This window comes from Notolepis coatsorum, assembly GCF_963971535.1.
Source record: "Notolepis coatsorum genome assembly, chromosome: 1".
Lineage (NCBI taxonomy): Eukaryota > Metazoa > Chordata > Actinopteri > Aulopiformes > Paralepididae > Notolepis > Notolepis coatsorum.
In genome coordinates, this window is record NC_140165.1 from 3,890,689 (window position 1) to 3,911,424 (window position 20,736).

The 20,736-nt window shown below is 43.7% G+C and overlaps 1 pseudogene across 1 annotated transcript in view; it reads right to left on the bottom strand.

Moving 5' to 3' along the window:
• LOC311241299 overlaps positions 1-16,941 on the bottom strand; it is a 27,819-nt pseudogene extending 10,878 nt beyond the window's left edge. The window contains exons 1-3 of the transcript in view: positions 16,921-16,941; positions 16,280-16,513; positions 15,326-15,589 (exon numbers count right to left, since the gene is read on the bottom strand). The product of the transcript in view is annotated as an uncharacterized misc_RNA (transcript). The remainder of the gene's footprint in view (positions 1-15,325; positions 15,590-16,279; positions 16,514-16,920) is intronic.
• Between the last annotated feature and the right edge of the window lie 3,795 nt (positions 16,942-20,736).

Here is a 20,736-nt window from a genome sequence, read left to right on the forward strand (position 1 = left end):
ATTTATTACTTTACATTTATTTTGGATTTCATGGTGGTTTTTTTGTTCTTGATTTATTGGGATGTTTCTTCTTGAATAGTTTAAAGAAGACTTGTCCGGCCCATGGGGACATTAACTTGTGATTTCGGGCTTCACAAATCAATTTGATTTGATTTAATATGCATTTATATGTCTAGTGATACAGGTATAAAGACACTATGGTCAGGCACTCTACTACTGGCCCCTGAGCAGCTAACACTGGAGCGGTTAAAGCTGAGGTGCCTTGCTCAAGGGCACAGCGAGCAGGCACGTGCACACATAAAGCCCAACGGGTGCACAAGCACCTGCCCTTTTGTGCCTCATAAAAAAGTGCCCTTTTTATGCCAATTATTTTTACCATATTTTCTTTTTTACCTCCATATAGATAGAGAGAGTGATCTGCAATCTGCTTGGGTTGGGGGTGCAATTCCTAACAGGCTCAACCATATGGATAAAAGTTCCCATATTATGTGCATTACACAAACTAAAAACAGATATTACATTACATTACACAAACTAAAAACAGATATTACATTACATTACACAAACTAAAAACAGATATTACATCAGGCACGTTGGAACAGGGGGTGCGGCGGGTGCGGCAGCACCCCCTAGTGGCAGCTTCAGTTACTGCACAAAAGTAAAAACGGTATTTTTATATACTGTAACAATATAAGTTATAAGTTGATCCTGCTCAAAGCACTGGGGATGCAGACCAGAGAAAGACGTTTGTCTTGTTTACATCAGGGTCCCCCATTTTCAATTCATAGTGTGTTCATAGACGCACCAAAATCCATTGCGGGGTGAAAATTTGCCGCAAAACATTAATATCTTTGGAACCGTTTGTGTTCAATTGTATCTGACTCGGGAGATGATCTTCTCTCGTCACAATTGAAATTGTATTTCTCCGTCAAGCAAAAGCTGGCTGGAAGTCTCATTGAATAATATACGCACTCCGAAAGTCTGTAAACTTGTGCATAACGGAGCAGAGGTCCCCAACCATCGGGTCGCGGACCGATGTAATATAAAACACTTAATTAGCCGTGCATTGATAATACAATTGGTATCAGCTGTGTAACGTCTTAATTTAGGCACGACAGTGTCGTTGTAGGAGATGCATTCAATCTAACATTGAAGCTAACCCATATATAGAAATGTGTCATACAGACTTGGAGATGGAGCCAAGTGAGGTATTCAGAAGTTCAAGTGAGGTGTGTTTGTTTTTATTTCTTCAGGCTGGAAAAGTCAAAATAAAACAATTATTATGTTCTTCTCGTTTGCCTCACGTATCACGTCATTTTCAGTTAAAGGGTCATTAGAAATAACTTATTTCAAAGCCATTCTAAACAACGAACGTTCCTCACACGGCGCTCTGAAAAAAAAACTCAGATAGGCCGCACCCCCTGCCGATTTAAAGTTCCGACGTGCCTGTATTACATTACATTACACAAACTAAAAACAGATATTACATTACATTACACAAACTAAAAACAGATATTACATTACATTACACAAACTAAAAACAGATATTACATTACATTACACAAACTAAAAACAGATATTACATTACATTACACAAACTAAAAACAGATATTACATTACATTACACAAACTAAAAACAGATATTGTCTGAATTACTAGAAGAAAGAAATGCAACACCTTTGGCCGATAGTAATTTATTAATTTCTTAGGATTTCTTTTGGTCTAATAAATGTTTAAGGTTCTTAGATGGATCCCCTGCTGCCTCCTCCTCCTCTTCCTCCTCCTCCTCCTACTCTTCCTCATCTTCCTCTTCCTCCTCCTCCTCCTCTTCCTCATCTTCCTCTTCCTCCTCCTCCTCCTCCTCTTCCTCCTCCGCCTCCTACTCTTCCTCATCTTCCTCCTCCTCCTCCTAATCCTCCTCCTCCTTCTCCTACTCTTCCTCCTCCTCCTTCTCCTCCTCCTCCTAACCCTCCTCCTCCTACTCTTCCACATCTTCCTCCTCCTCCTCGTCCTCTTCCTCCTCCTCCTCCTTCTCCTACTCTTCCTCATCTTCCTCTTCCTCCTCCTCCTCTTCCTCCTCCTCCTCCTCCTCCTCCTCTTCCGCCTCCTCCTCCTCCTCCTCCTCCTCCTCCTCCTCCTCCTCCTCCTCCTCCTCCTCCACGGGGAGCAGCGTACTGGCTCATGTTAAATGGCAGGCCATGCATTACGCAGCAGCTTAGGGAACCGCGCTGGATCTTCATGTCCTCGGCTGCAGTCCACCTGTCGCTGCTCTGGTCATAGTGCTCCACCTTGGAGAGGGAGTTGATGGCGGTGCTGAAGTAATTGTAGCCTCCGACCACGAAGAGCAGGTCGTCCAGCACCGCGATGCCAAAGAAGCCACGGGGGTTGAGCATGTCGGGCAGGGCGCTCCAGGAGTCAGTCAAGGGGCTGTAGGCCTCCGCGCTACGCAGGTAGTTTCCTGCACGGTCAGACCCTCCCACCTGAGGACAGGACACATGAGAGGAATGTTTTAGTGTGTGGCTCAGGCAGGCAGGCAGGCAGACACTGTATTAATCCACTTAGGGAAATGAGGGCATCACAGCAGCATTGAAAGTCAAATGATACATATCTATAGAAATATCTAGTATAAAGCATTTGTCTCCGTGTGCACCTACCGCATAGACTTGTCCTCCATACGCAGCGACTCCCAGTCCTCTACGCCTGCTGCTCATGGGGGCAATCAGAGTCCACTGGTCGGTGTCTGGGCTGTAGCACTCAGCGGTGAACAGATCCTCCTCCCCGTTGAAGCCACCACAGATGTAAACCTGTAATAAGAAAGAATATTCTAATTTAGTTTATATATTCCATTTGATTTCATTCTACTTTAATTGTCTGTTAATGTTGATGCACCAAAGGACCCAGACACATCTTTTGTATGTGCAAGCTTACTTGGCAATAAAGACATTTATGATTTCTGATCTAACGTTCCTTGTGTTCATCTAGCACCCTGTGTCCCTCAGTTCCACCCACCTTGCCCTGGAGGGCTGCTGCCCCGGTGTCGCTCCTGTGATCCAGCATGGGTGAGATCACTGTCCACTGGTTGGTTTCAGGCTCGTAGCGCTCTGCGGTGTTCAGTGCCACGTATCCGTCCCACCCTCCCATGGCGTAGATACAGCCGTCCAACACAACCACGCTGAGATGACAGCGGCGCGAGTGCATGGGAGCCGCCTGCAGCCAGCTGCGAGTGACGGGGTTGAACCTGCGCACACTGCTGAGATCCTCGACGCCGTCCCAGCCGCCGACGCAGTAGACCAGACCGCGGAGATAAGCGGTGCCGTGGCACCACCGGGGACTCTCCCCCTCAACGCTCACGTCCATCCATCCACCGCCTCGGATATTGTAAGCCTCCATGTCACTCCGGCCTCCGATGGCCAATAGGACCTCCTGGGGCCGGCGTGGACGGGTCAGGGGGTTTGGGAGCCTGTCGGAGCCAGGGGGGTTCAGGACGCTGAGGATAAGGGGCCTGCAGTCGTGGCTGTCCTTCACCACAGGGTTGTTCTGGACGTTGCTCCTGAAGTAGTCAGGCCTCATCAAGCCCATGCGAACCTGGGAAGAGACAAGCAGACAGCGGGTACAACTTAGACATCGGTTGTAGATGGTTTCTGTCGCTAGGGAATAGTTTGGACCCAAATGTTTGAGAACCACTGTACTAGGGAACCTAGTGTTGTTTTAATGTAATGCACACTAATACAATTAGTTTTTTTTCTTTTTTTTATAAATGTTTTTATTAAAAAAAATGTCATACATAAAACAGAACATAACAGTACAATAATAATAATAATAATAATAATAATAATAATAATAATAATAATAATAAAAATAAAAATAAAAATAAAAATAAAAATAATAATAATAATAATAATAATAATAATAATAATAATAATAATAATAATAACAATGACAACAGCGACAACAACAATAATAACAGTAACATGAATCATAATGACCTTGACAAGAGACAGACAAACAAGAAAAAGTTAAATAATAAAAATTAAATTAAAAATAAATGTGGCTCAGGCACTAGCAACCATGTTTGCGTATCCGTAATACAATTAGTTACCTTGGGCATCAGCAAAGGGATGTGTGTTTTACGCTCCTCACGGGAGTGGTCGATCCAACGGAGGACGGCCTCGAACACTGTCTCCTCGCTCTTCACGTTCAGATCATCCCTCTCGATGATGTCCACCAGTTGCTGCGGGGACAGCTCCACAAACTCCTGTGAGACACGCAACATCTCCTCAAAGTGGCACACGATGAAGAGATGGGCCTTGCGCCTCAGGTCAGGGCAGCAGTAGATGTCCACGAACCTCCAGATGCTGACACAGTTTTCCAGAGACAGCTGGCCTTCTAGGAAGTCAGAGCACGCTCCTACTATGCCAGTGACGCGAAACTGGTCTGCAGCCACCAGAAGCTCTTCCACGTTCTCTGCTGTCACCAGCACAACGTGTGTGTAGGCGTACTCTATGATGAGCTGCATCATACCCGGGGACACCCCAGGGATAGTGTAGACTGCTTTCTCTGATTCGCTCCAGCGAGTGAAGAGGGCTCTGTGGGACGCAGAGTATAGAGATATCTGATGAGTAAACAGTAAGCAACATTCTGTCCTGTGTAGTAATCAGAGCATGTGAGCGGAGCGGTGGATTTTGAAGTGAGCGTGGAGTGGGCTTTCAAATGGGTCCGAGCGACTCCGGAGCGAGAGCTCTCCTCCGCTCCGAGCCGCTCCCAGCCGCTCAGTGCACATGATCACACAGAAACTGATGTAATATACATGTAGTACAATGCCAAAGCAATAGGTGGCGATGTACAAACATGAAGGCCATTTTCAACCAATGAGAAGGGTGAACCGTCACTACACATCCTGCTAAGTCCAAAGTAGAATCCGCCATCTTTAAATCACCTCGGGACCTCGGGCGAACGCAACATTTATTTTCAGTGAGAAACAAACAAAGTGCAATAAAAATAAAATTATACATTCACTGTGTTCTGCCTCATTTATTGATGAAACGAAACCAACATCAACACAATGTACCACCAAGAGCGGAGAGTTTAGTCTCTCAAGAAAGCGAGAGACTAAAGCTAACGCTGTTGTTGTTAGCTTACATGCTAACGTGAATGGGATCGGCCATAGCATTGCGGCTAGGCTAGCTACCATAGCATAGTACAGCTAGTTGAATGGATAAACGTTATTTAACATTGCAGAATGGGTACAATACAATACGGCTCAATACAAACAGTTGTTAAGGGGCCCAGGGGGTGCAGAGTCATCAACACAATGTACCACCAAGAGCGGAGTTTAGTCTCACAAAAAGCGAGAGACTAAAGCTAACGCTGTTGTTGTTAGCTTACATGCTAACGTGAATGGGATCTGCCATAGCATTGCGGCTAGGCTAGCTACCATAGCATAGTACAGCTAGTTGAATGGATAAACGTTATTTAACATTGCAGAATAGGTACAAGACAATACGGTTCAATACAAACAATTGTTAAGGGGCCCAGGGGGTGCAGACTATTGTAGTTTGGTCAAATCAAGCTAATTTACATCATGCTCCAAAAAAATTCGGCGGAGCGGGCTGTGGAGTGGGGAGCGCTTGATGCGCAAATGAAGGTGAGCGGTGAGCGAGTGGAGAGCGACTTGGGGGGGGGGTTAGGGGCCAACATGAGCGAATGAGAGCGGAACCAGACGTCTAGAGCGAAGAGCGGTAGTAATTAGGGCTGACCCCTATTAGTCGAATAGTCGACTAATCGGTCGAAAGGAGCCGTAGTCGACTGCCAACCTCTTAGAAGCGTGGCTAACGCTAATGGCACGCACACCAGAGGCCAACTGCCTAAGAAAACAGGCACAGAGGCACTGAAAGAGGATTTTACCCATCTAATGAACACACTAGACTAGACAAATATCAAGATGTATCCATCAGTGGAACAATTGCATGCTTTTGCAGAGGACAAGAAACCTTCAGTCGACTCCTTCAGACATTAAGCACCTCCCACAGCCCAAATGGAATGATACAAAAATATATTATACTTTTTTTTTTTATATATATATAGTCGACTAATAGTCGACTAATGGCAGATGTTGGCAATCATAGTCGACTATCCAAATCCTTAGTCGGGGACAGCCCTAGTAGTAATATATTTTCACTGTAGAAGTATAGGGTCTTAGCACAGTAGAAGTATAGTATCTTTTTACAGTAGAAGTACAGTATAGTATCTGTTTACAGTAGAATTACAGTATAGTATATGTTTACAGTATAATATCTGTTTACAGTAGAAGTGCATTATAGTATCTTTTTACAGTAGAAGTACAGTATCGTATCTTTTTACAGTAGAAGTACAGTATAGTATCTGTTTACAGTAGAAGTACAGTATAGTATCTGTTTACAGTAGAAATGCATTATAGTATCTTTTTACAGTAGAAGTACAGTATCGTATCTGTTTACAGTAGAAGTACAGTATAGTATCTGTTTACAGTAGAAGTACAGTATAGTATCTGTTTACAGTAAAAGTACAGTATGGTATCTGTTTACTAACCAAGCTAACCTGAACCAAGCTAACCTGAACCAAGCTAACCTGAACCAAGCTAAACTTACCTGAAATAGTCACTGCAGTCACACAGGAGGGCCTTGTGGGCATTCAACTCAGTGCTGTTGACTTTAATAACCACATCACAGAACCTTCCCTCGAGAGGCAGCTCATTAAGGATTGTACAGGACATTGTTTCCTTTTCCATATGAGGATTTTAAATTGTATCTACAGAATATATTCAAGCTTACAAACAAGTAGCCGGAAACAACAAGTGATATCTTCACTTGGTCTTCTGAGATCTGAGATCTTCTAAGAGAATTGTTGAATATATACATACTGTGACATCACAAATGTTCTAGAATGTTTGATTATGACATCATACTGTGACATCACAAATGTTCTAGAATGTTTGATTATCATACTGTGACATCACAAATGTTCTAGAATGTTTGATTATCATACTGTGACATCACAAATGTTCTAGAATGTTTGATTATGACATCATACTGTGACATCACAAATGTTCTAGAATGTTTGATTATGATATCACAGTGTGACATCACAAATGTTCTAGAATGTTTGATTATGACATAATACTGTGACATCACAAATGTTCTAGTATGTTTGATTATGACATCATACTGTGACATCACACATGTTCTAGAATGTTTGATTATGACATCATAATGTGACATCACAACGGAACATGTTTGAGGTCATTTGAATAATATAAATAATATGTTGACATTAAAAAAGAACAAATAAAATGATAAAAAAAAATATATATAAAATATTATATTATAATAAAATATTTAAGTAAAATGTATAGAAATAAAGAAAAATAAGACAATGAAATAAAGATAATAATTCATTTAAAAGCTATTTTAAAAAGGTAGGTTTTGAGCAGTGCCAACCGAGTCTGCTGTCCTAACAGACTTGGGGTCTGTAGGGTAAGCACTTATTCCCTCCGCCCTGAACATTTATGGAGATGTTGGGCCTTTTAAGTCAGTGATAAAAGTGTCTTTCAAGGATAAGTGAGCTCCTGCACTGATTATTATAGTTCAATATTCAATATTTGATCACCAAAAAACCCCAAAACGCATAAAAAGGCCCCTCCCCGCCCCAAAAGGGCCCCCAAAAATAGCACGTGCCCTTTTCAGCCTTTGAGCACCTGCCCCTCTAAAGTCCTGTGCACGTCCCTGCTGACACGCTGCCTGGGAGGAGCGGGAATCTAACCGGGAACCTTCTGACTACCAGACGACCGCTCTACCTCCTGAGAACTTGTCAAGTTTCAGCAGTCTTACCTATATAATAATAATAATAATAATAATAATAATAATAATAATAATAATAATACATTTTATTTATAAAGCGCTTTTCAGGAACCCAAAGACGCTGACAATTAGCAAAACAAATGAACAGAGAAACAAAGAACCTCATAGTCTATTTGCCAACACAATGAACCCGGAAATTTTGGAACCACCAAACTTTTATGATAGATATGGATAGTATGGGTCACCAGCACTTAGAAACTGCCGTATGCTAAGTTGTACATGTTGGGCAATTTTTTTTATTTGCATAATTAGCACACCTTTGCATAATCACCTAAATGGACAAATCTCGGAAACTACTTGATCAATTTCAACAATGTTGGAGTGGTTTTGGGGGTTATTCGGGATGCTGAATCCATTGATGATACTCAAAATTGCTATATTTACTGGAATTTACCAAATTTTTACTAATTTTTTGTGCAATTTTGGTGCATTTTCAGTCAATTAGAATGTTTTAGAGGACACTAAAATTATTACATTTGGACAGCACAGACATTATGTATTCACAATATCTCTACTGATAAACAATCAGGGAATAAGCAGCAGGATGAAAACGCAGGACATACAACCACGGGTAACAAGTAATGGATACAGAGTCCAGTAGGGGACCAGTCAGGGAAGTAAGGAAACCAGGGGGGGGGGGGGGGGGGGGCAGGAGAGGGAGAGAAAGTAGGGAAGGGGAGGGGAGGTGGTAGGTTGGAGGAGGGTGGTTATGGGTAGGGAAGGTTGAAGGCTTGGGAGAACAGGTAGGTTTTGAGTCTGGATTTAAAGGTGGAGAGTGAGGGAGAGTCTCTGATGGTCTGAGGGAGGAGGGTGTTCCACAGTCTGGGTGCAGCTCGTGAAAAAGCCCGGTCACCAAAACCTTTAAGTTTGGATGACGGGACGGTGAGGGAAACAGTGGAGGAGGACCGGAGGGAACGGGGGGGGGGGGGGGGGGGGCGGTAGGGGAGAAGGAGGTCAGTCAGGTAGGGGGGGGGGGGGGGGGGGGGGGGTGTTAGGGGAGAAGGAGGTCAGTCAGGTAGGGGGGGGGGGGGGGGCAGGCTATGGAGGGCTTTGAAGGTGACGAGTAGTGTTTTGAAGTTGATGCGTTCCTTGATCGGGAGCCAGTGGAGGGAGTGGAGGACAGGAGTGATGTGTTCACGGCCATATTCTCTTCCGTCTGAAGGCGTCTCATCTCCAGGCGTATGTGCTCTTCTTCGCTCCGTTGCTGTGTTTGGAGTCGATCGCGTTCACCCTGAAGTCGATCGCGTTCACCCTGGAGTCGATCGCGTTCGGTAGAGGCTGTCAGGCTGACGAGGAACGCCTGTGACAGCATCCTCTCCGCCTCGCTGGGGGAAGACGCTTGTAGAGGTGAGCCGCTCCTGGCTGTACGCGTTGGGGAGTCCTGGAGCTCTATCTCCTCGGCGCTCTCCTCATCTTGTTCCGTGCAGGGTTCCACCTCTGGAGGGTTGTCTTCCTCCCGGAGCTGGTCGGGGACTACTTCTTCGGTATTGGCGGGGGGTAAAGGCATGTCTGTTCCCTCCTGGTCCCCACCGTGAGCTTGGTCAGTTACATTAGAACCCACTAGGGCCTCTGTGGTCGGGGTAACCTGGTCGTTAAGGTCAGACATAATTTTACTTTCTACTTTTACCGCGTTTACCGTCTGTAGAAGGCTAGGTAGTTGACTGACAGCGTAATCCTCTAAGTACTGAGGTGTCTGTCGTCTGCGCCGCGGGCGTTCTACGTTAAGAGGACCGTTTCGTGGAGTGTTCATCATAGGCCATTTCAATATTAATAACACTATATTAATATTACACTAGTTACCCTCCGGCTCGAAGGACCAATTGTAACTGAGGGGTACAATTCCCTGACTGTATTGATAAGTATGGTATCATTGAACCACTACCGCTTGATGTACTTTAACTTCTGGCCATACAGTACACGATATCTAAGTATGATGAACACTTTCCCACATATGAAATCAGGTCCACACAAATATAACAGTCGAAGGTTTAATATAGCAAAAGGTATATACAACATTCACTTAATTACATTTATGATTTGAATGCACTTGTAAGGCAAATGAGTATTCGTAGGCAAATCAACACTGAATGTCCAATCTCTGGTTACGCAGGAAGCAAGTATACAACCTGGTTCTTTAGGGAACTATAGCGATGGTACTTAAGGATTATAGCGGGATACTAAAGGGGTCCTGCTGGTTGTAAGTCAGTAGGGGGGGGGGGGGTTTGGAGAGCCGTCAGCTGCATCCCATCTGGCCAACGATTCCTGGGGAGAATTCAGGTACAGAACACAGTGCCCGCAGGATCTTGATCCACAGATGAATACACTTGGGCCCTCTTGTAGACGGTAGCTGTAGGCTGTAGGTCCACAACGAAGGAGAAGCGAGGCGGCCTCGGTCTGGGTTGAGCGCCGTCTCACCTGGGCTCCTCTCGGGGGTAATTCCAACACTCACCGGCGTTGGCTGTTATCCGCTCCACAAATCAAAGCACCCAAAGCAAATAGATATTCCATGCCGTATAGGCTCAGCAGTCGTCCGGGTAGGTAATCCAATGTGCAGGTCCACTCGTCCTCGCCCAGAACTCCTCGGATGAAAGCACCACGCGTGGTCTGCCCAGCCTGGTTAAGACTCTAGATAACGCGAGGAAACGATGGGGGTGCTGCTCACTTTAGAACTCTAACCGAACGATGCACCATACATAATAGACTATTATTAACTTAATAGAAATACGTCCCACTCGACGGTACAGTGCCAAACTATGACAATTCAGCTATGAATTTACACGAGGTCTCAATGCCTATTCTGGGGCCAAATAGGCCATACTGCACCACACGTGGGTCGTGGGTGAGGCTTCACATCTGTTACTAGGTTGGAGGGTAAAGGACTAATGGACTAAAAGAAAGTTCTACTTTACTTGCGCCATATTTATATGCACGGTGAACAAATAGTACCATTCGTATTTCGGTAGCCGTATTCCTACGCGGAACCGGGGCTAGTTGGGACATGTTCGTCGGCACTATTGAACTTGACTCAAGGGGCCTGTCTGCTGGCGCCAGGTTCTTGTCCAATGAGAGAATGAACTATTATGGGCTGTAGTAGACTAAAGGGATATTCAGTGTATATGTACAAAGAATATACAAGGGATATCAAACGATATACAAATACTATTAAGTATATATCCATAAATAAATATATATATTCGGTTTAATCTGATCCTTCACAACAGTATCTGTTTACTAACCAAGCTAACCTGAACCAAGCTAACCTGAACCAAGCTAACCTGAACCAAGCTAAACTTACCTGAAATAGTCACTGCAGTCACACAGGGGGGCCTTGTGGGCATTCAACTCAGTGCTGTTGACTTTAATAACCACATCACAGAACCTTCCCTCCAGAGGCAGCTCATTAAGGATTGTACAGGACATTGTTTCCTTTTCCATATGAGGATTTTAAATTGTATCTACAGAATATATTCAAGCTTACAAACAAGTAGCCGGAAACAACAAGTGATATCTTCACTTGGTCTTCTGAGATCTGAGATCTTCTGAGAGAATTGTTGAATATATACATACTGTGACATCACAAATGTTCTAGAATGTTTGATTATGACATCATACTGTGACATCACAAATGTTCTAGAATGTTTGATTATCATACTGTGACATCACAAATGTTCTAGAATGTTTGATTATGACATCATACTGTGACATCACAAATGTTCTAGAATGTTTGATTATGATATCACAGTGTGACATCACAAATGTTCTAGAATGTTTGATTATGACATCATACTGTGACATCACAAATGTTCTAGTATGTTTGATTATGACATCATACTGTGACATCACACATGTTCTAGAATGTTTGATTATGACATCATAATGTGACATCACAACGGAACCAGGGTTTCCGTTAGAATTTTTTTTTGCAGGTCTGAGTGTCCGGTAGATTTCAATCTACCGGACAAATGGGATAAATTCCGGTCAGAGTTTATTGAGCTTAAAAACAATTGATAGACCTATATAAAGAATGACATCATCAAGGCATTTATAATATTTTAACTTAAAACTAGGCTACTTTTGCGTATCAGTCATTAATATATTCCAAATAAAATAAGTCCCTCGAGACTTCGTGCTGCTGCTGCCGACTTGAGGTGTCGGTGGGCAGTCTGCCCGACCTTAATAAACAGCAGTCTGTTATAATCACATTTTTATGAGCTAACTAATTCCGTTATATTGGACATTTGTATTAATTATATCAAGCGAAGAACTGAGAAATTTGGCACCGCTGTGTCAGCGCGAGCTGGCTGCTGATATATTTACGTGAAGCATGGAGCACTTGGAGCAGGCAGAGCAGAGCAGTGGTGTCAGCAGCGCCCCCACCCAACAGCTGAATTGCCAATGGCTGAATTGGAGTACTGCACCCTGCCAAGCCATGCTTCACGTAAATATATCAGCAGCCAGCTCGCGCTGACAGCAGGATGTCATTATTAGACCGGCTGCTTGGTGAGATTGTTTCGTTCATCGCATAGGCTATATAATTTTAGCCTATTTTAATACAATTCAAATAATCTAATTGTGTTTAGAGGGAATTATTTTCACCGGACATTATGACCGGAGAGATTAAATATGTCGGACTTCAACAGATTTTGCCAGTCAAATACCGGTAATTACCGGCTAACGGAAACGCTGAACGGAACATGTTTGAGGTCATTTGAATAATATAAATAATATGTTGACATTAAAAAAGAACAAATAAAATGATAAAAAAACTACATAAAACAATGATACAAATTATAATAAAATATTTAAGTAAAATGTATAGAAATAAAGAAAAATAAGACAATGAAATAAAGATAATAATTAATTTAAAAGCTATTTTAAAAAGGTAAGTTTTGAGCAGTGCCAACCAAGTCTGCTGTCCTAACAGACTTGGGGTCTGTAGGGTAAGCACTTATTCCCTCCGCCCTGAACATTTATGGAGATGTTGGGCCTTTTAAGTCAGTGATAAAAGTGTCTTTCAAGGATAAGTGAGCTCCTGCACTGATTATTATAGTTCAATATTCAATATTTGATCACCAAAAAAACCCAAAACGCATAAAAAGGGCCCCCAAAAATAGCACGTGCCCTTTTCAGCCTTTGAGCACCTGCCCCTCTAAAGTCCTGTGCACGTCCCTGGGATACAGTACTGTGGCGGTAATGCAATTTATTTTCATTTTTATAATTCACGAACAACCAAAAATAGCAAATGCAAAAAGAAAGCAGAAGACTAAAGAACAATGGCAACAAATAGAATAGAATAATATAAAATAAAAAAATAAAATTTAGCAACTATAAAAGACAACAGTTGAGTTACAATTTTACTGACAACCGAATAAGTCTGGGCACCCAGTAAAGTTAGTCAAATAAATGTATTTTCTAATACTGGGGGTCGGACCCTTTAGCTCAACTGGTTGACGCGACTGATTAATCCATAGTTTACATAGTGAGTCGCTGGGGGCCTACAAATACATTCTTTCATGGGGCCCAGAATCTACAGCTACGCCTCATCATCTTCCTCCAACACAGTATCATAGATTGCCTGTGCTGGAAGGAAGCCAGGTATATACTCATACGCATAATCTTTAATTTGCCTCAAACCTGCTCTGTAAAAAGTCCCATTATATAGTTCAGTTCCATTCTTTATAATTTTTGGGTTTAAGAACACCGGCTGATCCAAAATCATTTCCACCTTGTTACATGTATAATTCACTTTTGGCAGGTTACACAGCCCAAGCCTGCAACATTTCCCTGTAAAACTCAGGAATACCCTCCGTTAATGAAGGCTTTAAAGCCATAAATAATCCGTTATTTCCACATTTTCCCACTGCCTCAATACGTTGTTTAAAAAAGCATTTCCAGCCGTGTTCTATAAGGTCATATAAATACTTCTGAACTGCTCTTACTCTTGCTGCTTGTTTTCTCAACTTTACATCACACAAATTACTCTTACCAATCAACACTTTATATGCAATTCTTGACGGCTTCCCCTGCCACAGGAAATCTGCCACTATCCTATTTATTTGATTTTCTATTGATTCAGGCATGTCTAAGACACCCATCGCATACATCATTTTAGACAGGCGTGTTCAGGTTGGTATGGCCGTAAGCGAAATAACCTGCCGACAAAAGCCCGCTTATAGATGGCAAGAAACAATGTTATACAGGTATTTCTGCTGTGGCGATGGAACGACATTACTATGGAGAGTTCAAAACAAGTGCTTGTTTGCATAGCCATTTAGTCTAATGTGTAATGGGAGAGATCGATAATGCTAGCATTCATCTGTTGTGGCGATGGAATGACATTACTATGGAGTTGAAAAAAAAGTTGTCTTAAATTGTAAAAGGTTTACCCTTCTAGCATACTTTTGTATGAAACTGTACCTCTGTGCTTTTTTGCCAACTGTAATTATAAAGTATTCACTCAATCACACCCAGCTCTCTGACCCAACACACGGGTTATGTCTCAGAAAATTGACCCATAATTATTATAACTCACAAATTGGGTCAAAATAAAATCTCAATAACCCAAATAATGGTTATACTCAGAGAATTAACCCCGAAATTTGACCCAACACGAGTACATCAGAAATTGGGTTATAGAATTGACCCATCCGTTTTTAATAATAATAATAATAATAATAATACATCTATTTTATATAGCGCTTTTCCAGGTGCTCAAAGAAGCTTCACATGGGCAGGAGAGACAAACTATGGCAAAACAAAAAAACAAGAACAAAAATAATACGTGACAAAATAAAATAAAACCGACAGAATTAGAGGTCAAAAGCAAGATTGAAAAGGTGAGTTTTGAGGGCCGATTTAAAAGATGTCAGGGTGTTTGCATCACGGATATGGCTGGGGAGGGCATTCCAGAGGGAGGGGGCAGCAGCAGCACAGCAGCACAGAGGGGGCCCTGTGTAATGTACAGTCTCCTCCCCACCGTATGTATATATTCTCTCCCCACCGTATGTATATTTCTCTCCCACCCACCCACCCCCTCCTAATGTACAGTCTCCTCCCCATCATATGTATATACTCTGTCAGGATCTATGGGTAACAGTATATTTGCATATGTCACAAATGTAACAGTACTATATACCTGGATGTTATGTATGTCCCTATGCCATAAATGTCATGATGTCATGTATGTTGTGTATGTCATAAATGTCACTATGAATTGAAAATGGGGGACCCTGATGTAAACAAGACAAACGTCTTTCTCTGGTCTGCCTCCCCTTAACAATTGTATGTATTGAGCCGTACTGTATTGTACCCATTCTGCAATCTGTTACATAACGTTTTCATTCATTCATTCAGACAGTGCTGGACTTTGTTTGTACTTTGGTAGAAGAAACAATAGTCCACCCTATAGTCCAGTGAGGATGGTCTCCCACCTCCACCTCCCAGCTGTGTTCTCCTGAGCTGAAGCTCTCAGAACCCAGAACAATGGCATACTTAATGTTCCTCTCTGGGTTGTCAGGGAGCTGCTGCTGTGTGTCTGTGCGTCTCACACTGGTCAGATCATCAGATATAGAGAGCCAGGGTGCTGCAGTGTTTGGGTCCAGAGTGACGGGAGTGAACTTGACCCTCTCCTCCATCTCCTCCCAGACTCTGAAGGTCCTGAGACCAGCTGTGGACGAGGCAGGTTGCACTGAGCTCTGGAAGAACATTCAAGAGTCAGTCCTGCTGTGGGCTTAGCTTCAGAGCCGCAGAGAAGAGATATATTGATTTCCATAAAAATAACTGTATTCCATCTCTTATCCATCATGTTTCTAATACAATCATTTTCACTCAAGAGAGAGAGAGAGAGAGACAGAGAGAGCAAAAGGGAGAGTCAGAGAGAGAGAGCAAGAGAGAGAGAGAGCAAAAGAGAGAAAGTGAGAGACGGAGAGAGGGAGAGCGAGAGCAAAAGAGAGAGAGCAAAAGAGAAAAATAGAGTCAGAGAGATGTCAACTCTGCTACCAAACTGAACCACAGAAGTCAGCACATAATAAACAAATAAAGATAGAAAAAAACAAAGTTAGTTGGACTGTTGGACCCACTCACTTCACGCTTGCTCAACACTCACACGAATAGAGTCAGAGAGGAGAGAGAGAGAGAGAGAGAGAGAGAGAAAGAGAGATGGAAAGACAGAAAGATGCGAGAAATGGAGAGAAAGAAAGATAGATGTCGAGATAGAAAGAGAGATCGAGACTAGAGAAAAAGAGACGGAGAGAGCGAGATAGATAAATCACTTACCTGTTCAGTGTGGTCTTGTAGTTCTCTGGAGGTAAAGACAGATCAAGTTAAACACTACTAAACATCCTCAGCATCAATTCCCCATGAACTGAAGAGAGACCAGTCCTGACCTGCAGGAAGGAGAAGAAGTCTTCAGCTCTCAGCTCCTGCTCTATGGCTCTGATTGTGTCTGAAAGAGTTGACATCTCTCTGCCCAGCCCCTCGATCTTCTCCTTCATCGTCTGACTCTTCTGCCCCTCTTCCTCCTTCAGCGCAGCTACCCTGGCCTCCTCTTCCTCGTGGAGAAACTGGTGAAGCTTCTTAAACTCTTCCTTAATCTGCGTCTCCGTGTGCAGGGCCTGGACCTGGAGATTATGGGGTTAAAAATCATGTCTCTCCGACAATGGACTACAAATGTACAATATGTCACTCATTTCTACAATGTGCAGGTTGAGTGCGGCTACAACCTTACAGTAAATCATTTATCATTAACACTGAATATTTGTACCTTTAAGTGTTCTGCTGTGTGGTCGCACGTCTTTTTGATTCCGTTAAACACCTGTAGCTTGTCACGTAAGGTCTTCAGTAGAGCCTGGAGCTCCTTCTGCAATGGAATTCATTCACTCGTGATGAATTTCACTTAAAAAGGAACACTCCCAACATTTTGGGGAATTAGCTTATTTGCCATCTACCCTGGAGTTAGACAAGATACATACCTTTTTCCTTCTCTGTGCATGCAGTAGGAGTAGGACTAGGAAGACGAGGAACCTACTTCCAGTGGGGTCATCCCCATGTTCCCCGGGTCCTATGTTCCCTGATTGATTGATTGAACATTTTATAAATTTTTATTATTTTATTAATTATTAATGTCCGCCTTGTTTCGAACTGGTTAAGCTTAGGCCCTCTTTCGAAGTTGGTTAAGGTTAGAGTTTGGAATCAGGGCTGGTGGTCTGACTATCTATCGCTACCGGGGAACATAGGACCCGGGGAACATAGGACCCGGGGAACATAGACATGCTCCCCTTCCAGTGACTGACGCTAAGCTAGGCTAACAGTGCGCGTCTTCCTACTCCTACTGCATGCACAGAGAAGAAAAAGGCATGCATCTTCTTGTCTAACTCCAGGGTAGATGGCAAATAAGCTAATTGTGTTCCTTTAAAAGATGCAAGTCCCCCCCCCCCCCTGAGGACTGAGCTGCAGAACCGGTTTCAACACACAGACTGGAGTATGTTTGCCACCCTGGACTCCCACACTGACATCGACTCTCACACCGACATTGACTCCCACACCGACATTGACTCCCACACTAACATTGACTCCCACACTGACATCGACTCTCACACTGACATTGACTCCCACACTGACATTGACTCCCACACCGACATCGACTCCCACACCGACATTGACTCTCACACCTCCTCCGTTGTGGACAAAAATAAATAAAAATCCAATATGTCAATAGAATCTTATCCCATCCAATTGTTCCGATTGTCTTAACGTTTCTATATTCATTAAAACAATAATTGAATATTTTTCTCTTTAGTTCGCACCATTTCAACAAAACAGTAAGAAAAACATTGATCATGACAGGAAGTATATAAAGGTGCCGAGTAGAGGCAAGAGACCCAGATGGGCCTATATATACGGGGCCTCAACTCATTAAATTGGTTTAAAAAAATAAATAAACACAAAAATAAAAGTAAAGTGAAATAAGTTCATAAAACAATTTTCATAATATTAAGATAACATTAAGATAATAACAATAGTAATCAAAGTAATAATAACAACAACATTAATAATTAGTCTAAACAACAACGTGACAACACTGTAAATTAGTATAATTACTCTGTGTATTTGAGTATAATTAAAGATTGAATAAATGAATACAATAATGATTTTGCCATATACCTTGTGATCCTCCAAGGCTTCCAGACAGAAGAGCTTGAGTTTCTCACTGTGCAGACTGCAGAGCACGTCAGGGCCCGCTGCTGGTGGAGCTCCCTGGCTTCTCTCCCTGAAGGCCTCACACAGGTTCTTCAAAGCCAAGTTACGAGGAGGATTTGACATCGAAGAGATTTCCCTACAAAGTGGACAGTCCGCGTCTTCTCGGCCTGTCCAGTATTGTCGCAGACAGGCTTTGCAGAAGCTGTGGCCACACGACAAGAGGACAGGATCTGTGTAGATGTCGCGGCACACGGGACACGACAGATCCACTTCACAATGATGAGACGCCGCCATTTTGGAATTTAAAGGAATTAATCAATCAAATAAATGACAACAAACCCAACATCAAAAAAAGGCACAGGAGACGACGACGATAACACAGACGGAACCAGAGGCAGGACTACTGTCTATTTCTGCTTCGACAAACAGATTGCTCTCACCAACCACCACTACCACACCTCCGGACTGCATCAGCTCCTGTGGGCGGCCGCGCCCCCAAACAGTTTAAAAAGGGGCCTCTCAGCCAATCACAAGGCAGCACCAATAAGAGTTGACAGCCTTCTTGTCTGCAGATCGAGTAGTAGGGTATATCTGCAGAGCCGCAAGCCCAACGTCTGGGCGGGGCTTCGGGGCTTGTACTCTGTGTGAGGCGGGACTTCGGGGCTTGTAGTCTGTGTGACTGTGCGTGGGCGGGGCGGGGCGTCGGGGCTTGTAGTCTGTGTGACTGTGCGTGGGCGGGGCGTCGAGACTTGTAGTCTGTGTGACTGTGCGTGGGCGGGGCGTTGGGGCTTGTACTCTGTGTTGTTTCTTGTAAAACCCGGAAGTAGTCAGTTTGTGCCGTTTATTTTTAACCCTAACCCTAACCCGCAACACAGAAATGCAAATGCTGTCGAGTCCTCACTGCTTGTAAAAATAAACAGCACAAACTGACTACTTCCGGGTTTTACAGGAAACAACACAGAGTACAAGCCCCGACGCCCCGCCCATGCACAGTCACACAGACTACAAGCCTGACGCCCCGCCCACGCACAGTCACACAGAGTACAAGCCCCGAAGCCCCGCCTCACACAGAGTACAAGCCCCGACGCCCCGCCCAGACGTTGGGCTTGCGGCTCTGCAGATTTATGCTATTGTTCTTGCCTGCAGATCAGCAGACTTGGTGACACCTGTTACCTACGGGAGACTGCAATTCGAAACTGGCCCCTACAAATGTCCTAACCCAGTTGTACAGTAAATTACCAAGTATGGCTTTGTCAGTATTCCAATGTACAGTGTGTCTCCCCCCCCCCAATGTACAGCCCCCACCCCACCTCCTCCAATGTACAGTTTCTACGTCAAATGTATATACTCTTTTTCTGGACACTTTTGTATCACAAACAGTACTGTATTTGCAAATCTGATGTCATAAATGTATAGATGTAGCAGTACTGTCTATCTGTATGTCATGTATGTAATGATGAATTGAAAATGGGGGACCCTGATGTAAACAAGACGAAAGTCTTTCTCTGGTCTGCATCCCCTTAACAATTGTATGTATTGATCTGTACTGTACCCATTCTACTGCAATCTGTTAATAAACGTTTCAATCAATCAACCAATCAATCACATACAGTAACAATCTATAATCTGTAATGACCTTTAGAGACACGTAACTAGTTAGTTTAGTTTAGTTTTTATGTATTTGTTAGAGAGGGACAACGTACATTAAGGAACATTTTATCAAATAGAATGTAAATGTCCCCAAAAGGCTAGTTTGTTGAGCATATTGTATTGGTGGACAAAGTCATGTGTCTAGTTGCTCCTGTATGACATCACAGTACATGCGTACAACAGACAAGGTGTTGTGATATAAAAAGAGCATGCGCACTAATAAACGGTAAACAGGATCTGTAGTGGGGCTTTTAAGACCACTTCAGTTCCGGCTCTTCAGGTGGCGATGGGGGAGATGCCCTTGGAGATTAGGCGTAGACAGTTAACGGCGAATTATTGGGTGAATCTGCGGGGACATGGGGACTCTCACCCGACTAAGGGGGTTCTGAGGGATTGCTGGGAGAATGGGAAGGGTAAGAAGGAGAATTTTGGCCGGGTAGGGCAGGGAGTGGCGGTGGAGTTTGGAGTGGGGGGTCTTAATATAAGCCCCTCGGTGGTATATCCAGCCGTGGCTCCGTGGTTGTTAGAGTGGCCTGAGGTGGATTGGAGGATGATGGAAGTGAAGAGGTCAGGGGAAAGGGTGGAGGTGGTTAGGGCTTGTGAGGGACTGTTGCGTGATTCGTATGGGGACTTTACAGCTGTGTATACAGACGGGTCGAAGGATCCGGAGTCTGGGGTGTCAGGGTTTGGAGTGGTGGTCCCAGGGAGGGGAGTGGCGGTAAGCCGGAGGACTACGAACGGTCTGGGTGTGTACACAGTTGAGATGGTGGCTGTGCTGGTGGCACTGAGGTGGGTGGAGCAGGCTCGGGTGGGGAAGGTGGTGGTTTGCAGTGATTCAGCATCAGTGTTGGCTAGCTTGAGGTCTTTTAGATCCAGCAGCCGGCAGGATATGCTGTTTGAGGTGTTGATGAGTATGACTAGGTGTGTGAGACAAGGGAAAGAGGTGAGATTTTTGTGGGTCCCGGCGCATGTAGGAGTGAGGGGAAATGAGGAG